This window comes from Nannospalax galili, unplaced genomic scaffold, assembly GCF_000622305.1.
Source record: "Nannospalax galili isolate Female #2095 unplaced genomic scaffold, S.galili_v1.0 scaffold270, whole genome shotgun sequence".
Taxonomy (NCBI): Eukaryota; Metazoa; Chordata; class Mammalia; order Rodentia; family Spalacidae; genus Nannospalax; species Nannospalax galili.
In genome coordinates this window covers 1,507,802-1,520,223 of record NW_008330152.1, presented here as the reverse complement: position 1 = coordinate 1,520,223, position 12,422 = coordinate 1,507,802, and the positions used below count along the sequence as shown (strand labels likewise).

General features: G+C 46.1%; 1 pseudogene; it reads left to right on the top strand.

Moving 5' to 3' along the window:
• The first annotated feature begins 8,814 nt into the window (after nt 1-8,814).
• LOC103742187 lies at nt 8,815-9,215 on the top strand (annotated as a pseudogene).
• The last annotated feature ends 3,207 nt before the right edge of the window (nt 9,216-12,422 follow it).

Genomic DNA, 12,422 nt, shown 5'->3' with positions numbered 1-12,422 from the left:
TGCTCAACTTTCTTATACAGTCCAGACATCCCACCCACCCCACCCCCAAACCTAGGGATGGCACCATCCACAGTAGGTTGGGCCTTTCTATATCAATTACCAGTCAAGAAAATGCTTCACAGACATGGCCACAGGTCAATCTGATGAAGAAAATTCCTCCATTGAGGTTCCCTCTTCCTGGGTGTGTCAAGTTGACAACCAAGATTAGCCATCACATTACCAAAGCAACTGTGTCTGACACTGTAACTACGCCTGCTGGCTACTTTCCCATTAACTCATCCCGAAATTTAGCCCACTTTAGGGATGAAGCAAAACAACATGAGTGCAACACCATGTCCAAGGCTAATTGTGGAGCCAAATGTTCAATATGACTAATCTCTAATAAATTCTGGTAATTATAGCTCTGTTGATACAGTGTTTCCTTGCTAAACCCTGGGTTCAATCCTTAGCATAGCATAAACCAGGTGTAGTGGCGCTGGCCTGTAATCCCAGCACTCAAGAGGTGCAGGCCGGAGGATCAGGAGTTCAAGGTCATCCTCAGCTACATTGTGACTTGGAGGCCAGCCTGGATGGAGTACATGAGATCCTGCCAGAAAGAAACAAAAGGGAAAGAAGGGAGGGAGGGAGGGAGGGAAAGAAAGAGAGAGAGAGAGAAGGAGGGAGGGAGGGAGGGAGGGGAAGAAGAGAGAGAGAGAGAGAGAGAGAGCAGGTGTGGTGTCGCATATCTTTAATCCCAGCAACCAGAGGCAGGTAGATCTCTGTGAGTTCAAGGCCAGCCTGGTCTACATAGTGAGTTTCAGGCCAGCTGGGGCTACAGGGAAACCCTGTCTCAAAAAGAAAGGAAAAGGGACACAGCAGAGTGGCTGAAGGCACAATTTGTCTTTTGGTCCACTCATCTCTATGTGAACCACACCCTGTCACTACTCTCAGAACATTCCATGATTCTTTAGCCTAAGCTTTCTTATTTATTTATAATTTTAAAAAAAAATTTTAGATTTTATTTATTTTATGTGTATGAGTGTCTTGCCTGCATGTAGGTAAGTGCACCCGTGTCATGCAATTCCCTCGGAGGTCAGAAGAGCCTATTGGATCCCCTGGGACTGGAGTCAGACAGTTGTCAGCTGCCATGTGGGTACTGGGATTCGAACCAGGGTCCTCTGCAAGAACAACCAGTGTTCTTAACCGCTGAGCATCTCTCCAGCCCCTTATTTATAATTTTTAAATTCCATGTATTTGCGTGTGTGTGTGTTTGTGTGTGAGTCTGTGTGTAGGTCAAAAAACATATCAGGATGTGGGTGTTATGGATCAAATTCGGGTCCTCAGGCTTGGCAGCATGCACCTTCAACTGATCAGTCATCTCACCAGCCCTAAGCTGCTTTAAACATAGCCTGTCTTAGTTACTTTTCTTGTTGCTGTGGTAAAATAATCTGACAAAAGCAATTTAAAGGAGAAAGGGTTTATTTTGGCTCAAAGTTCAAGGTTCCAGTCCATGGAAGTCACACTGGCAGGAACTTGAGGCAGCTGACTGGATTATACCTACAGGTAAGAAGCAAAGTTTGAATACTTGGGCTCAGCCAGCTTGCTCCTTTTTATACGGTCCAGGATTGGGGGCCATGCATGCCTTTAATCCCAGCACTCGGGAGGCAGAGGCAGTGAGTCTCTGTGAGTCCAAGGCCAGCCCAATCTACACAAGGAGTTCCAGGGCAGCTGGGGCTATAGAGAAACACTGTCTCAAAAAACCCAAAATGTGTGTGTGTGTGTGTGTGTGTGTGTGTGTGTTCTAGGATCCAAGCCCACCAAATAAGTCCACTCGCTTTTAAGATGAGTCTTCCCACCTGATTTAATCTAATCAACATAATCCCTCACAGGCAAGTCCAGAGACTAACTAAATCTTCACAGGTGTGCCTAGAGACCAGTTTCCTAGGTGATTATAGATCCTGTCAAGTTGACAGTTAACACTAACCATCACACATCCCAAACAATGGTTTTGTGTGATTTATCAAAAATCCTCAAGCCAGGAGCCTGGGGAGATGGCTCAGAGGGTAAAGTGCTTGCTGTGCAAGCATGGGGACCAGAATTTGGGTCCCCAGCACCCATGTCAATGCTCCCAGCTCTAGGGAGGCAGAGACAGGGGAATCCCTAGAGATCCATGAGCCAAGTCCAAGTGACAGACCCTGCCTCAATATATAATGCACAAGGGGCTGGAGAGATCCAGAGGTTAAGAGTACTTACTGCTCTTACAGAGAACCTGGGTTCTGTTACCAGCTCTCTTCACATCAAGTGACTCACAGCCTCTTGTAATTCTAGTTTTAGTAGATCTGACACCCTCTGGCTTCCATGGGCTCCTGTACGCACATGGTACACATACAAACAAGAGAAGCAGGTACACACATATACACATAAAATTAAAAATAGTAAATATATAAGGTAGAGAGTGATAGAAGCAGGCAGCCAACCTTAACCTCTGGCCTTCAAAAGCACATGCACACACACATGCACCCACACATGTGAGAAACCAAATACACATTTACATACATGCAATACACAAAACACACACACACACACACGCACACACACACACACACACACACACAAATCCTCTAGCCAGGTGTGGTGGCAGTCTCATGTAGTCTCAGTACTCTGAGAGTTGAAGCAGGAGAATTACAACTTTGAGGCTAGCCTGAGGAATTTAGTGAAACTCTGTCTCAAAAAAATTTTTTTTTCTTTAAAGGCCAGGCATGGTGGCTCACACCTGTAATCCTAGGCTAAGGCAGGAGGATTACTGTGAGTTTAAGACAATCTGGACTATGTAGTGAATTTGAGGCCACCCTGGGCCACAGGCCGCTAGAGGCTACCTCAAACTACCTCACCCCTAAAACACAATCTTAAAGAACTGGGGATATAGCTTAATGGTAGAGCATTTGCCTAGCATCCAATAGCCCCAACACTATGAAAGAGATAAAAGAGAGTATGTACTCTCTAATGGAAATGAGGTGGTTCACATCTGCAGTCTCAGCTACACAGGAGGCCATGACAGAAGATTCACTTGAGTTCAGTAGTTTAAAACCAACCTTAACAACATGTAGCCAGATTCCACCTCAAAAGCAGAAACAAAAACAAAACAAACAAAACAGCCCACATCTAATTGAGAAGAACCCTTATTAGATTGGCCTGTGGCCATATCTGTGGGACATTTTCTTGATTGTTGTGTGATGTGGGAGGGCCCAGCCCACTGTGGGCAGTGCCACCCTGAGAAGGTGGTCCTGTGTTATATGAGAAAGCAGCCTGAGCACAGGCCAGAGGAGCAAGCCAGTAAGCATTGTACCTCTATGGTTTGTGCTCCAGGTTCCTGCCCTGAGTTCCTGTTTTGACTTCCCTTGACCATGGACTATAAGCTATAAGCCAAGTAAGTTGGTTTGATCAGTGTTTTTATCTCAGCAATAGAAAGTAACTAGAACAGTCAGCTTCCCCTTTGAGATCAGCTTGGTCCCCAACCCCAGCACATGACAACCCTGCCCTCTTCTGCCTTACTAGTTACTGGAGGAGGAAGCTGTGCATTGGGTCCCATCACCTTGCCCTCTAGGTACAGCCTGGCTCCACAAAGCAGTGTTAGCAAGAGTAAGGCTGCCTGCTCCTGAGGCCTAGTCTCAGGGTATCCTTCCGAGTTCCCTAGCCACAGGGAAGGGCTCCCAGAGGGTCAACCCCACTGGTCTTTCTTTGTCTCGGGCAGTTTTCCTACCCTGGTAGCAATGATTGAGTTGTGGGGCTTTGCCCTCTGCTTCCTCACAGGGCTCAGAATCTCCCTGCTGTGGACAACAAAGCTGACTCCCTCATCACTGGGTCCCTGGAAGGAAGAATCACTCCTGAAATTGTGGAAGGCTGGGGGGGGCGGGGCTTTGCAAAGGAGAACTTAATCCTCCATGGCTAATCTTCCCAGGTGCCTGTGGCTGACTGGAGATGGTCACCTGGTTCCTGCAGGGCAGCTCCAGATCCCTTCAAACTGCCTTTGGGAACACACAAGGCAGAATTCAAAAAGAGGCCTGTAACCTGCAACCATGCTGGCCAAATGATTGATTTTGATGGTCACCCTCCACCTGACTGATTCTTTGCGTGCCCACTGGATCACACCCTCTCTGGGCTTAGGCTCAGTTTATATCCTCCCTCCTCAGGTTCCTGCAGTCCACCCCTTTCCCATGGTGAGATCTTGACCTTGGCCAGACCCTCTGCCTGGGACACTTGGTTGTTACAGGTATGACTTTAATACCTGTGTTCCTACTGGACCTAAAGGACCTTGCCTATCCCATTTTCCACTGTGCCCTGAAACCTAGCACAGTGCCTAGAGCCTACTGAACACCTATGGATTGGTGTCAGATAAAGAAAACCATTGCTAGGAACTGGGTATGATGGCACATGCCTTTGATCCCAGCACTCAGGAGGCAGAGGCAAGTAGATCTCTGTGAGTTCAAAGCCAGCCTGGCCTATGCAACAAGTTCCAGGCCAGCTCGGACTACAGGTAGACCCTGCCTCGAAAATACCAGAAAGAAGAAAACCATTACTGTAACCTAGGATGCTCAGAGAATGTGCAGGAAGACTCTCAACTCCTAACTTCCTTCACCATCCTCCTCTCTGATCATGGGCTCTGTAGGGTGGAGCAGCTGGATGATGTTCAGGTCTTCTGTTTCCTTGGAATCAGGAATCTCCAGGTAAGGACTAGGAGTACTTATTGACAGTTGTATACAGTTCAGTCAAAAGGAGCCAGAAGCCAGGCCTGGTGATGTAGACCTGAAATCCCAACTACTTGAAAGGCTGAAGCAGGAAGATCCAAATTTGAAAGTCTGCTTGAATTACTGAGTGAGTTCAAGGCCAGCCTGGGCAACTTCGTGAGACCTTCTTTAAAAACTAAAAATAAATAAGAGTTGGAGATGTATTCAGTTGGTAGAGTATTTGCCTAGCCTCCACAAAGCCCTGGGTTCCATCCCCAGCATTGCCTAAACTAGGTGTGGCGTCATACCCAGCACTTGGGATGTAGAGGCAGGAGGATTGGGAGTTCAAGGTCATTCTCTGCTACACAGGAGACCCTGCCCCCGCCCCCAGAATTTTAAAGGGCTTATTGTTAGAGGTGATATAGCTCAGTGGTAGAGCATTTGCTTAGCATGCAGGAAGCCTACCTTGGGAATGGTTCTCCAAACGGAGATAGGGTCTTTTCCATGTTCTCTAGAGTTTCTTTCTTTTTTCTTAATTTACTTTTTTTTGGTCTTTTTGAGACAGGGTCTTCCTGTAGCCGAAGCTGTCCTGGAACTCACTATTGTAGACCAGGCTGGTCTTGAACTCACTGAGATCCACCTGTCTCTGCCTCCCGAGTGCTGGGATTAAAGGCGTGTGCCACCACGCCTGGCTCTTTTTAAAATTCTATGTGCATGAGTGTTATGCCTGCATGTACTTAAGTGCACCCCATGTTGTGCAACACCTGCAGAGGACAGAAGAGGGTCTCAGATCCCCTGGAACTGGAATTATGAGCAGTTGTTAGCTGCCATGTGGGCGCTGGGATTCAAACCCTGGTCTTTCCCAAGAGCAGTCAGTACTCTTTTTTTTTTTTTTTTTTTTTCGTCTTTTTGTGACAGGGTCTCCCTGTAGCCCCAGCTGTCCTGGAACTCACTATGTAGACCAGGCTGGCCTTGAAGTCACAAAGATCTGCCTGCCTCTGCCTCCCGAGTGCTGGGATTAAAGGTGTGCGCCACCATGCCTGGCTATGAGCAGCCAGTGCTCTTAACCACTGAGCCATGTCTCCAGCCCTCGAGCTTGCTTTCTTTAGAGCCCGCATTGAAAAAAAAAGGAAACCCAGGTCCTCTGCTCAGTGGTTAAGAGCACTGGCTGCTCTTTGCAGAGGACCTGGGTTCAATTCCTAGCACTCACATGGTGGTTAACAACCATCCTTAACTCCAGTTCCTGGGGATCTGATACTCTCTTCTGACCTCCATGGGCACTGCACGACATGGGAGCACTTACACACATGCAGGCAATACACTCATACATGTAAAATAAAAATAATAAAAAATTTTTAAAAAAAAAGAAAAAGAAGGAAATGAAAGCAGGCCTCAGACCCAAGACTGGCCTTTGCTCGCTGAAGCTACCTTCGGTGCTAGTGCTTGAAGGCAGAAATTGTGTGCTAGTGACCTCCAGTCCTGCTCACAACCCACAAGCCACAGCTGCAGGGCCTCTACCATGCCATCTGGGAGAGGCCTCAGGAACGCCAGGAGAAGAGTAAGGAGAACTGAGAACTGGGAATTGGGAGGCCTCAGACCCAAGACTGGCCTTTGCTCGCTGAAGCTACCTTCGGTGCTAGTGCTTGAAGGCAGAAATTGTGTGCTAGTGACCTCCAGTCCTGCTCACAACCCACAAGCCACAGCTGCAGGGCCTCTACCATGCCATCTGGGAGAGGCCTCAGGAACGCCAGGAGAAGAGTAAGGAGAACTGAGAACTGGGAATTGGGAAACATAAGGATGTGTGTGTGTGTGTGTGTGTGTGTGTGTGTGTGTGTGGTGTGTGTGTGTGTGTGTGTGTGATGAGAGAGAGAGAGAGAGAGAGAGAGAGAGAGAGAGAGAGAGAATCTCATTTTGTAGCCCGGGCTTGTCTGAAACTCACTAGATAACCCAGGCTGGCCTCAGACTCATGGTGATCCACTTGTCAGAGCCTCTCAGTGAGTGCTGGGATTCCAGGCAAGAGCTACCATACCTAGTTTCTTGTTCTCTGATAACTTCCCGTTTTTCATTGAACACTTGGTTTGTTAGAACAAAGTCCTGATTTCCCACTTACATGTGACAAAATGACAGAGGCTTTGGCAAATAAGCTATGAAATTGTCTGAGGATGCAGCTCAGTGGGAGAGCATATGTTTAGTGTGCAATCCGGGCACCAAGGGGAAAAAAAAGACAAACGGGCACTCTGCAATTTGCCGCAAGCATCCCTTGTAGTAGGAGTCTTCCCTTCATTGTTGCTGTTCCTCTCCTACTGGCCTAGATGGATACCCCAAAGTGTAGTTCCATCAGAGGGGAGCAGGGGTACACCACACAGTGACACCTCACAAGGACTGTAGAATCTAAACCACACAGCAGTTACAGTCAATGAGGCTCAGTAGGGCTAAGGGCAGCTAACAGAGAAACACAACAAACTAGAAACCATGGTAGAGTTGAAACAGTTGGTGGTGATTGTATCAAAGACTGAGGTTATAACTGTGGTCTACAAGTTGGCTTGATACAGTGTATAAGTTCACCTACTCTTCCAGAACCTTCTCCCATCAAGAGATGGCATAGCACATGGTTGCCATTAAGGCTTGTGATGCTTAGGGTTTGGTAGAAATCTACATTTTCTCTATTGAACTCTTTTTTCCAAAATAGTGAAAAAGAGCTATACAACACAAAAGCAATTACATGACTTAACTTTCCATTTCTGTTGGGCAATGATTAAAAGTGGGAAATCCCAGCCCTTGGGAGGCAGAAACAGGCAGATCTCTGTGAGTGCAAGGCCAGCCTGGTCTACATAGCAAGTTCCAGGCCAGCTGGGGCTACAGGGAGACCCTGTCTCAAAATGACCAACACATGTGCATGTAAATAAATAAATAAATAAATAAATAAATAAATAAATGTGGGAAATAATACTAACACTTAGATTTCTTTCCAGAAGTAAACAGTTGTCATCAGTTTTTTTCAATGGCGTAATCTACCAGGAAGAGGAGTATGGACATTCCTCAAAGCACAAGAAACAGAAACAAAAGGGCTTTTTTTCATGAGAAACAAGGGTTTGGTGACAGCTAACATTCTGGAGAAATGTAACATAGTTACTTTCACGGTGCTTAGAGTTAAGGTTTAGCTTCTGATAGCCGGCCCACTTCCAGGAGAACCCAACACAGACCCAGCAAGTATCTATGGCAACCAGGTACAAGAAGTTGACTCCTGAGAATTTTTCTTTTTTCTTTTTTTGTCTTGTTTTTCGGTCCTGGGGATGGACCCTCAGGGTCTTGCACATGCTACATAGAGCTAATAGTGCTCTCTGTTACACCACCCAGAAATCCCCATCAAAGCTGGACAAATACTGATTACCGGACCTAAAAATCCAGAGGTAGAACTTCCAACAGGCAAGCTTTGATCTAACATCATAAACTCACTGGTGTCCTAGTACCAGGTCCATTTCACTGCTCTACCTTCTGAGGCCAAAGACATGGCTCCAAGAGCAAGAGGCTTGTCACCAAGCATGACAACCTGAGTTCGATCCCTGGGACTTACATGAGGGGAGGAGATAACTGACTCCTGAGAGTCGGGCATATTTCGGCATACTCTCCCACACATAAACACACACATACTTTTTAGCCAGGCTGGTGGCACATGTCTTTAATCCCAACATTTCGGAGGCAGAGGCAGGCGGATCTCTGTGAGTTCGAGGCCAGCCTGGCCTACATAGTGAGTTCCAGGCCAGCCGAGGCTACAGGGAGACCCTGTCTCAAAAAGACCAAAAAAGAAAAAAGAGAAAGTCCAGGTGTGGTGGTGCACACCTTTAATCCCAGCACTCAGGAGCCACATAGTAAGATACTGTCTCAAAAAAAAAAGAAATTTTTTTTTTTGTCTTTTTGAGACAGGGTCTCCCTGTAGTCCCAGCTGGCCTGGAACTCACTATGTAGATCAGGCTGGCCTTGAAGTCACAGAGATCCACCTACCTCTGCCTCCCAAGTTCTGGGACTAAAGGCCTATGTCATCACGCCTGGCTCAAAAAAATTTTTTAAAGAAAGGAGTATGCTCCCTTCCCTTTCTGCCTCCGCTGCCGCCATGGCGCCCGTGAAAAACCTTGTGGCGAAGGGGGGTAAAAAAAAAGAAGCAGGTTTTGAAGTTCACCCTCGACTGCACCCACCCTGTAGAAGATGGGATCATGGATGCTGCCAACTTTGAGCAGTTTCTCCAGGAGAGAATCAAAGTGAACGGGAAGGCTGGGAACCTCGGCGGAGGGGTCGTCACCATCGAAAGGAGCAAGAGCGCAAGATCACCGTCACCTCTGAGGTGCCTTTTTCCAAAAGGTATTTGAAATATCTCACCAAAAAATATTTGAAGAAGAACAATCTACGTGATTGGTTACGCGTAGTAGCTAACAGCAAAGAGAGCTATGAATTACGAGTTACTTCCAGATTAACCAGGATGAAGAGGAGGAGAAGGAGGAGGAGGAGGAGGATTAAAACGCATTGATCTGGAATATTTTTTTATGAAAAAAAAAAAATTTAGGAAAAAAAAAAAAAAAAAAAAGAACGTGACAACCATGTTGACACCATCCTAACCTTCCAAACAAACAAGGTATTCTCAATTAAAGTAAAAATGATAGAAAAAGTCCATTCAAGGAGCTCTGTGTGTAACACACAGACACCCTTCGACCTCACATATGACTTAAGCTATATGATACTGGGGAGATGGCACAGTGAATAAGAATACTTGCATGACAAGCATGAAGACTTGAGTGTGGATCCCCAGCACTCACGTAAAAAAATTAGGTGAGACCATGTACACTGGAACCCTAGTGCTGAGGATGGGGGTGAGAGGGAACCCTAGTGCTGAGGATGGAGACACCAGGGCCACTAGGGCTTTCGGAGCCACCAGCCTAGCTAAAAAATGTTGAGCTTCAGAGTCAGTGAGAGTCCGTCTCAAGGGTATAAGGCAAAGAGTGATAGAACACTGAATGTCCTTCTGCCTCCAAACACATGCACATTGGCGCACACTTGTGTGCACACACGTACACATGTGAATACAACACACATATAAAATAAAGAAATAACTTAAGCCACTGACTTCCTCACAGACAAAGTGTTGGCTCAAAGGTAGACATATGATCTAAGTCTAGCCAGTTGAAGACTTTTTCCAGAATTTTCTTTTAAGGGCCAGTAAGATGGCTCAGCCAGTAAAGGTATTTGCTATCAAATATGACAGCCTGAGTTTGATCCCTGAAACCCACATGGTGGAAGGAACCAAATCCCACAAATTGTTCTCTGACCTTCACACTCATGCTGTGAGGCACACATAAGCTTGCACACAAAATAAATGTTTTAATGTTTTTTTTGTTTTGTTTTATTTTTTAAAGAAAAAAGCTCAATTTATTGAGCATACTACAAGGGCACATCAGGTATGGCAGTATCAGAAGAACCACCTGCCCTTTTGTGGAATAGTCCAAAGAGGAAGTATAAAGTTAGTGTGCTGTGTAGCTTCAGTTGTCAACTTTACATACCTGGGAAGAGGGAACCTCAACTGGGGAATTTCCTCTGTTGGACTGGCCTGTGGGCATGTCTCTGAGGCATCTTCTTGGTTGTTGAGCACCCTGTGAGTGGTGCCACCCTTAGGCAGGTGGTCTTGGGTTGTATAGGAAAGCAGGCTGGGCCTGGAGAGATGGTTCAGCAGTTAAGAGCACTGACTGCTCTTGCAGAGGACCGGGGTTCGAGTCCCAGCATCTACATGACAGCTACAAACTGTCCTTAATTCCAGTTCCAAGAGAATCTGAAACCCTCTTCTGACCTCCGAGGCAATGCACTCACATATATGCAGGTAATACACTCATACGCATAAAATAAAAATAAATAAAATATTGAAAGAGAGAGAAAGATAGAAAGAAAGAAAGAAAGAAAGAAAGAAAGAAAGAAAGAAAGAAAGAAAGAAAGAAAGAAGGAAAAAAAGAAAGCAGGCCAAGCACAGGCCAGTAAGCAGTATTCCTCTATGGTATCTGCTTCTGTTGCTGCGTCCAGGTTCCTGCCTTGCACCCCTGCCCTGACTTCACACAAAAATGGACTATGCTTTGGAAGTTAAGTTGAAATGAACTCTTTACTCCCCAAGTTGCTTTTGGTCAAGAGTTTATCACAGCAATAGAAAGCGAAACTTAAACAGCTATACAGATCTCATCCTGGGTTCTTAATTCTACCCGTTGTTACCACGTAACAAATTATGTCAGAGCACTGACGCATGAAACAGCCGTTTCTCCAGGCTCATAGGTGGTGTGGTTCAGGAGTCCTGATGAGTCATAAAGGGAGCACTTCTTTCTGCTCCACCATTCCTGGGGTGTCAACAGAGAAGAGTGGGAGGCCAGGAGGGGTTTGTATGACTGAGGGCTGAAATAATCAAGAGACCTCAGCTGGGGCTCTGGGACAGAACACCAACGCGTAGCTGCTCTCTGAAGCCTGGGGTTCTCACAGCAGGGCTGCCTCAGGTGTAGCAGGGGGATTCCAAAGGCACTGTTTCAGCAAAGAAAGCAGATCTGTATCCACCCTTATGACTGAGTCTCACAAATCTTATTGTGTCACTTCCACTGTGGTTACAGGTCCACTCAGGTTCAAGGGCAGAGAATACTGGCACCACCTCTCCTTCTGAGGTGCAAGGGTCAAAATCTTGAGGAGATGAATCTCTGGAATAGGAAACCTTTTCTTTTAAACATTCATTCTTATTTTAGTGATATTTCTGTGTGTGTTCGTGCACGTGAGTGTAGTGCCTGCAGCAACCAGAAGAGGGCATGGGATCCCCTGGAGCTGGAGTTACAGGCAGTAGTGAGTCACCCAACATGGGTGTTGGAAACTGAGACTGGGCCATCTGCAAGAGCAGCAAGCCCTCTTAACTGCTGAGCCATCTCTCCAGCCCCTGGAACAGGAGATCTTGTCAAAACTTTGCAATTCTCTTGGAGTCATGATCTTTGAAAGAACAAAGCCAACTGCTTTGTTGAGTGGGTATGTAGAGACCTGGCCAGGCATTTAGTCCCTTGTGACAATCCCTGAAGCCTTGGTTTTTGCAATCACTACCTAGATGTTAGAAGCTATTCTCGAGCTGGAGATAGAGCTCAGTAGTGGAGTGCTTGCCTAGCATGCACTAGCACTAGACTCTGGGTGCCATCCCCAGCATCATAAATAAGAAAACCACTGTAAAATATTCCCAGGATATTCTCATAGAAGAGACTTTCTTTTAGGTTTTGGTGGGGTTTGTTTGTTTGTTTTTAGAAAGAATCACAGATAGCCCAGACTATACTTGAAGTCACTATGAAGCTAAGGGTAGCCTTGAATTCCTACTCCTTCTGCCCCCACCTCATGAGTGCTGGAATTACAAGCATGCAATACCATATCTAGCTAAAAGAGTTTCTTCTGTGGCTGGAGAGATAGCTCAGTGGTTAAGAGCACTGGCTACTCTTGCAGAGGACCCAGATTCGGTTCCCAGCACCCACATGGTGACTAACAACGGTTCTTAACTCCAGTTCCAAGGGATCTGATGCCCTCTTTAGGCCTCCACAGGCCCTGCACACATATGATGCACTTACATACATGCAGGTAAAACACTCTTACATATAAAATAAAAATAAGTAACTCAAGAAACATTTTTTTAAAGTTTCTTTTTTTTTTCTTTTTGAGATAGGATCTCCTTGTAGC